General features: G+C 37.8%; 1 long non-coding RNA gene across 1 annotated transcript; it reads right to left on the bottom strand.

The window, feature by feature from the left end:
* Positions 1-5,737: 5,737 nt before the first annotated feature.
* Positions 5,738-6,590, bottom strand: LOC311077868. The gene is made up of 3 exons (XR_014605020.1): positions 6,517-6,590; positions 6,020-6,130; positions 5,738-5,796 (listed from the first exon to the last, which is right to left on the bottom strand). It is a non-coding gene; the product is annotated as an uncharacterized lncRNA (long non-coding RNA).
* Positions 6,591-7,717: the final 1,127 nt, after the last annotated feature.

The raw sequence follows: 7,717 nt of genomic DNA, 5'->3' as shown, positions 1-7,717 counted from the left end.
CTGAGCGTCAGGAAGTGATCCAGGCGAAGCCGGTGAAGCAGGCGGGCGAACCGGCGAGCTTAGTCGGGTTGGAGAAGGCTCCGGGACCCGCTGAGAGCGGCGCTTCTTGCGGCGCGGCAGTGCAGCGGGAAATGCAGGCTCGGAGAATACTGCCAGGCGAGTCCTCAGAGTCACCATAGGCATAAGCTCGCAGTGAGGGCAGCCGCCGTCAGCGAGCGCGAGCGCTGCGTGGTCTTCACCCAGGCAGGAGACACAGATGACATGACGGTCTCCCTCGCTGAGTGGGGCTCGGCACGAACCGCATTTAGAAGGCATCTTGAAAAAGACGCGAGCTCTTTTACCAGTGTGTGACGCAAGGCGAACACACACACACAAACACAGAGAATGGTAAAGGATATGGGCGCCGGAAAAGCGCAGCAGGAACGGCAGTCGAAGGCGGCGTGGCCAGCAGCTTCCGTGACTCGTCCCGCTGAAGTGCTTTCAGACGACGCGTTGCTTCTTCTCGTGATCCAACGATGCATGCGCTTCGCTAAAGAGATGAAAAATCAGTGAATCAACCTTATCGAGCTTCGGCGGGAAGTGGCAAGGAGGGCGCGAAGCGCCCTCATTGGCCTGACGTCACCACAGGCCTCACTCGATAGGCTTATGCAGTTGCCGCAGGGCAACCAATGAGCGAGCGAGCCGTCTCGCCCATGGTTGCATGCTGCTGCAATGCGTTTTACATTATTACAAAATTAAAGGATAATTTTTTGCTTCAGTATTCGTGGAAAAAGAGATTTTCCCCTAGCGTTTTCAACGCAGTACGAGAGACCTCTCGTAAGAGAACTATATATTGTGTCGCTTTGATAGAACCTTGATATCACCCGTTTTTGGGGGTCAAAGATGATGGTAATAGTCGAAACATCCTAAGCTCATCTCTTTAATTTTGTGCTGGATGTTGAAGTGATTTCCATGATATTTTCTAGCATGAAGCTTTGTCTGGATCACTCAACACAAAGTTTTGTGTTCTGACCACACTAAAGCCCTATTCGCACGGGATTAGTATTACCTAGGGACCTCCGGTAATTTGTAATAATCGCAGAGGTCGTCTGTGATTTTTATCCCGAGCGAATCTGCCATGTCTGTAAAAATGTCTGTAAAAATTCCCCCGAAAATTACCTACCGTATTTCGGGGTCCTCTGATAATACCAGTCCCGTGCGAATCCCCATGTCTGTGATTTGGGCTGTTTTTCTGTGAGCCTATCGTTTCCTAAAGAATGTAATAACCATTATGGGCCGTTTAACAGTCCATTTTACGTCTGTATTAAAACTATATTAACAATAAAATCTCTCGATATGCTCTACTCCAATCCGATTATAGTTTTTCTCCAATAAAAACTATGAAGTGCTGCAAAAGAGAAAACAAACTACTACTACGGACGTGATCCGGAAGCTCAACTCGGACCGTTGTCATGGAAACGTCAAATTAAGTATTTTGGCGCAACATGGAAGCTCTTTTGGAAAGTTTGGACGCTTTTTGTGGTAGGATAACTTCTGTATCGTGGAGCATTTCTTTGTCTCACACGGCCTCTAAAGACGTCCATCCTGTAAGTATCTCAAGAAATCAAAGTGTGAAAGAGTAAAAATGATATAAAATGAAATAAACCAAATAAAATGAATAGAAAAACAAGCCTATCGCGACGTTTCGGTATTTATAATACCTTCTTCAGGCAGGCTTGTTGTAAATTTGGACAAAGAATAAAAGAAAAAGAAGATATATATTTATACAATAATATGATATTCTATAATATATTATAATATATTTCTCTAATAAATTGGTTTTAAATAAGTTCTTTTTTTGAATTGCAATACTGCAGCGCGATCTTCGTTTCAGCACGTTCAGCTAGTGAAGTGTGAATGGGTGGGCGCGTGCTGTAAAGTCCGTAAACTCGAGGGAATTACGGACATTTATTTGCCCGTGTGAATGAGCCACCAAAAATACAGACGTCAGGGGGTAATTTCCTAATTACAGAGGTCCAGGGGTAATACTAATCCCGTGCGAATAGGGCTTAAGATTAGATTTCTAGAGTATTGGATTGGATTGGAGTATTGGAGTATTGGTTTGCACTGTACCCGAAACGTAGGCATCAACATGTATCCCTTGTGGTTGTTACACACACAGAGGTATAATTTGAAATGTAGGTTTGTCAAAAGAAAAAAAGGTACATGCATACATTTAAAAAGTTTTCTAAGTGAAAATTGTGTTTTACTCGTGAGGAAACTGCTCGGCTACAGTACTAATAAAATATGCTGGTCATCAGTCTGTTTTAAAGAATGAAATAAAGTAAAAGTTTTATTTAAAGGAAATAGACAACTTTTCTTGCTTTTTGTATGGCAAACAAATGTATAAAATGTTTGAACATTTAAAATCCCTGTGTGTCTTATTTTACTCAGAATTTTGTAGTAAAAAATGTCAATTTGTTGTTTTGCAACACACACACACACACACACACACACACACACACACACACACACACACACACACACTATGGGTTGGGTTAAAAACTAAAACATTTTCTTTAAAAATACTAAAATAACAAAAGTAACAACCAAATTTATATACACTAAAAATATGTTTTTGTGTGCGAGCCCAGAGAATCACCAGAAAGCTTTTGATGAAGTGTCATTCTTTAAACATCTAGGCTAGCCTAAGCAACTGTCCTAAAACCATTAACAAACCCATTTAGGATGCACTCTTCCCCCGCCAGTTCCACTCGCAAACACCTTCACTGTGAGTTAGATAAATGTTTTGATTCTTTGTCTTTTTAACACTGATCCTATTGGCGTCGGGAAACAGATACAGATGTTCTAGAAAAAACGACACCTTTTCTTGTTGAGAAGAATATAGCACGGGGTGTGTGGGTAATTAGGACTCCTTGGCTTGATGAACGTGTCTGATTCTTTGTCTTAGGCATTAACATAAAACCTAAAGTTCAGGTACTACTGATCCTACTGAGGTGCACACACACACCACACACACACACACACACACACACACACACACACACACACAATTGTTCTTAAAAGAACATTTACCACTCTACAGATAAGGCATTGTCGGGAAAATTCGTTTCGCGTACCTACCCCGAAGTGACAAAATAAAATAAAATTCTGTATCAAAATTTATAAGGAAAGACCAGTACTTTGTTTAGGCTTGGTTTGTAGGGAATTACAAACCTGTGCACATATATTCAAACGCACATAACTATAGAACCAATTCTTAATGCGCATGTGAACGCCATCAGCGTTTCTCACAGGTTTGCGTTTAAAGTCTGTGTAGAGAGAATGGTGTCGTCTTAGCGGCCCCTAATTTAATAACAAATGATCGTTGTGACGGAAGCGAATCAATCAAAACTAACTTTAGCTGGAAAATAACTTTATTAAAGAACCGCTATAAAGCCAAAACAATCTCTGTTACCATAAATTATACGTTTATCTCTGTAAAGCTGCTTTGAAACAATCTACATTGTTAAAAGCACTATATAAATGAAGATGACTTGACTTAAAAGAACATCCCCAGACATGTTATTTGAATGAATATAGCCAGTGTGGTGTAGGGGTAATGGTATTCCTGAATGTCTTGACTCAAATACTTTGACTCAGTTAATAGGCTACCCTATTGATCAAACAACAATGATTTTGACACTCAGGGTGTCAACATTACGTAATACCTGCTTGGGTGAATTTCACCCCCAACAATCAAAGGAAAATACAATCAGCAACAGTTTCTCCCATACAGACGTTCCCCCTGTAAAAACATTTGACACCCACTGACCAGTCAGTTTGAGTGACACATGGATTCCCTGTCAATCACTAGTGACAAGGGTCATAAATCAATCACAGTGGTCATAAATCAACCAAAAGTGACACAAAGTATATGTTAATACTACTCAGGTCAAATTATGATTAAGTCAAAACATAACCAACACCACCTGATCAACTTATTTCTTTGTTCATCTAGCCATTATAACTCAGATACAACAGCCAAACAAAACCTAATGTTAACAGTTTAAGGGTCAAAAGACCCAACTAAAGCAAACACTGATCACCATAACGGTGTCTTAAAAAATATATTTTCTCCTTCAGTGATTCTGCTTGTTAACATCAGGTGTCTTCAATAATGCTCAATCATCACTCAATGAATCACTTAATTAGCTCATTAACTTTAGCACTCTTGATTGTTAATTTAACACTCATATTTTAACACTTTAACACTCTTGAGTCTTGAGCCAAATAAACTCCCAAGAAAGTTCATTTAACACTGGAGTTTTTGCTGTGTTATAATGATTTAATATCAGTAAATTGACTTACAAAACTTTTATTTCCTTTATTTCAAGGCTACTCAAATATAGTGATAAGTTAAAATCTACCTTAAATGATTAAGGTATCATTAAAACCTTTAAAAAAAAAAAAAAATTACTTAGCAGAGGCTGTCTTTTGATATTGTACCTTAACCTTTAAAAGAAACGGTATATATTTGTACCTTTTAATGCTTGGGGACATATATGTACCTTTTTGACCCTCAAAAAGGTACATATATGTACCTTGGGGGACAGAAATGGACTCCTACTGTACCCATATTTCTGAGAGTGTATATGTTATTACTTCTCCTTGTCTGTGAATAAAACTTCAAAACAGAATCAGTTGCATTTTCTTTGTGAATGTACTGTAGGTTTGCTCAATTCACAACTTGACCAATTCAATATCTCCATATCTCCATATGTTGTGGTAAGCTTGTAGAATTGAACTAAAACCTTATGAAAGTGCTGCAGGGTTGCTATTGCACAATCTCATCATGATTCTTCTAGCCATAGAGCATTGTGTGTTTTCTGGAAAAAGTTTGGGCACCCCTCAGGGACTGCATAATAATTCGACTTTTCTTTATAAGAAAAGATTGTGGTGATATACCAATCAGTTTCTAGTTCATTCAGTTTTTCAGACAAAAAAGCTTAAGTGTAGCAGTATTGAGTTGTATGCAATAAAATCAGCTTTGCAATAGTTTGGGTATTGCATTTGAATGCATGTTGTCACTTAATACTAATTGGCTCAATACACCTTACACTGCAAACACAAGTGCAACAAATCATGATTTTTTTTTTTTTTTTTTGCATTAATACATGTCCTTATGTCTTGAAGTTATCATGGTCTGATTTCTTACAGCTTTGTTATTATTGTGTGTGTCCAATACCACTCACCGTCAATGATGAAGTCACGTCTTTACACCTTTTACCATACTTAAAGTGATGGTGTTTTAAATTCATCAGGCTGTAGGCCTTATTCAAGCATATTTCTGCATATTAGATATATATTCTACAATTCTACAGTATCAAGTAAATGAACATTATCAACAAAATGTGATGCAATTGGATTCAGTGAAGTGAATGTGTAAATACATGAAAAACATTTGGCTAATGTAAAAAAACAAAAACAAAGTTACCATCCATCTTTACTGCATATTTTTTTTAAATAGCAGACTAATGTTCTTCTGAACGTGTTACACATATATTACATTTAAATCTCAGGGTGGATAAATAATTTTTTTTCAATGAATAAAATCATGTACAAGTCACTCAGAATTGATTGCAAAAGTGTTTATTTTATTTGATTATTTTTAGTCTTTTTATTTTTTTTATTTGTAAGGACACTATATCAGCTCATTAGAACTGATCTGCATGCAGTGAAAACTACAAAATCCAGGGTGGAAGGTTTCTGAATAAATGCCCTGGAGCTCACCTCGCTTTCCCTTCCCAGCATAACCTGGTGGATACACAAGAAGCACAATAAGAACTAGGGTTTATAGTTGACATTGAACATTTACAAACATTAAGAATAATTTCTCAGCTCTGTAGGTCCATGCCATGCAATTGAATGGTGTCCAGAACTTTTAAACTCCAAGGGATGACATAAGTAAATTAGATTTTTAGTTTTCCTTTAGACTAACAAGTAGTTTATTCATCACCAATTTACACAAAACGTATACCAGGTGTGCAGCATTTGTACTCAAACCCACACTCCAAACAAGTGGAGATTGAGTACATCCTCCAGAAGAGCTGTTTGTAGTGAGACAACTTATTTTTCCAGCATGCAACACCTGAGGTGAAAAAAAAATATGAACATAACATTTAACATTATCAATGATGTTCTTTGTTTTATTTTTTATTGTCAATATTTACTTTCTGGCCATAAGAAGCACAATAACATGCGTTTCACAATTATTTCACTGATTGTTATGAGTAATCCATTTTTATAAAATAATGATATTAAAACAAATGTTTCAATTACATTACATTACATTGTGGATTACGCAGAAAAAAGCATAACTACAATGAAAACAAGTTTTAAAAGAATTGCATGCATTGTACAATTAAGTTAGGAGTTGTATTCTAATATCAAATCCATTTACAAAACGTTTAAGACATTTACAATTTGAAAATCAATGCAGTCCTAAAACGTACAAAAATTACACTGCCACAATACCTTATTATGGTCTTCAGAATCCATAATCTGGAGAGCAAATTGTAGAAATGGAATGCAGAAAAGATATTGTCATGCACGTTACAGATTTTGTAATTTGTGTGCTACTAAAAAAACTACAGAAATTTATTTGGATACACTTTACCCTTATTCTTTTTTAATACATCAAGACTAAAAACAGTGTACAAACGCCATTATGAAATGGTCTTTTTCAGAACTTATAATGCTTTTTCACAAAACTAAAAACTGTACAACAAGCTTACCCCTTCATCTCAAAGGCACGCTGACATGTGAAAGCCATAGATAGACAGTATAAGAAGAAAGCGGTTTTCTGATGGATCGCAACAAAACGTACACATTACCGCCACCAACTGTGGAGCATAAACCAATAGCTACTACAACACAGGTGATACTAAATAAACCAATCAAAATCCTCTGGAAGTTTGTACAGCCCACTTGCGGCTAAAGCTCCACCCACTTGCTGCTAACCCACCCATTTGCAGCTGGCTCCGACCTCCGTTTATACCAAGCGGCAGCATCCTGATCTGAAAAATGAAGCCTACCCTGAAGTGCGAAAAATTGCAATACATCGAAAATCCACTAGGGGAAGGTCCCAAAAGGGAGCAAATGTCCATAGCCCCCAAGTTAAAATGTCCGTTTTCACAGCATAAATTCATGTTTTTACAGGTTGGTCCCATGGACTTTTATTGTATTTTTCGATAGTTTCCGAGTGCCTGACAACCATGAGGGCTGTGAATTTTTTTCTAACTCGTTAGTTTAGATCGTATTTAGATATAAAATGTATGACAATAAGGGCGTGGTTAACTTTGATTGACAGCTTGATTGACAGCTGACAAGGCAGCGCCACGGAGAATGACAACATAAGAAGCGCCATTTTTTATTAGTACAGTTGACATATAATACTACTGTTTCTGTATCATGAAATGTAGTTTTAAGAGTTTTTCAGGCGAGAATGTAGTTGTTTAAAGCTCAAATCTGTGGTTTATTTATAAAGATTTATGAAAATTGTATCCAGCTGTGAGATCCCGCGATGACCGGGCGCTCAACGCTCATGTACCCCGCCTGGAGCAGCCTTTCCTCGGCTAGACGTTCTGAGGTTTGTCGCTGTCTCTGGCGTCTCTGTAGTGGTAAACATGAGATATAATTCGTCTTGTCTTAGGGCTGGGCGATTTAAATCGCGATA

Source organism: Abramis brama, assembly GCF_963993115.1.
Source record: "Abramis brama genome assembly, chromosome: 2".
NCBI lineage: Eukaryota > Metazoa > Chordata > Actinopteri > Cypriniformes > Leuciscidae > Abramis > Abramis brama.
Note: the sequence above shows the minus strand (reverse complement) of the source record. Positions and strands in the feature narration are given on the sequence as shown.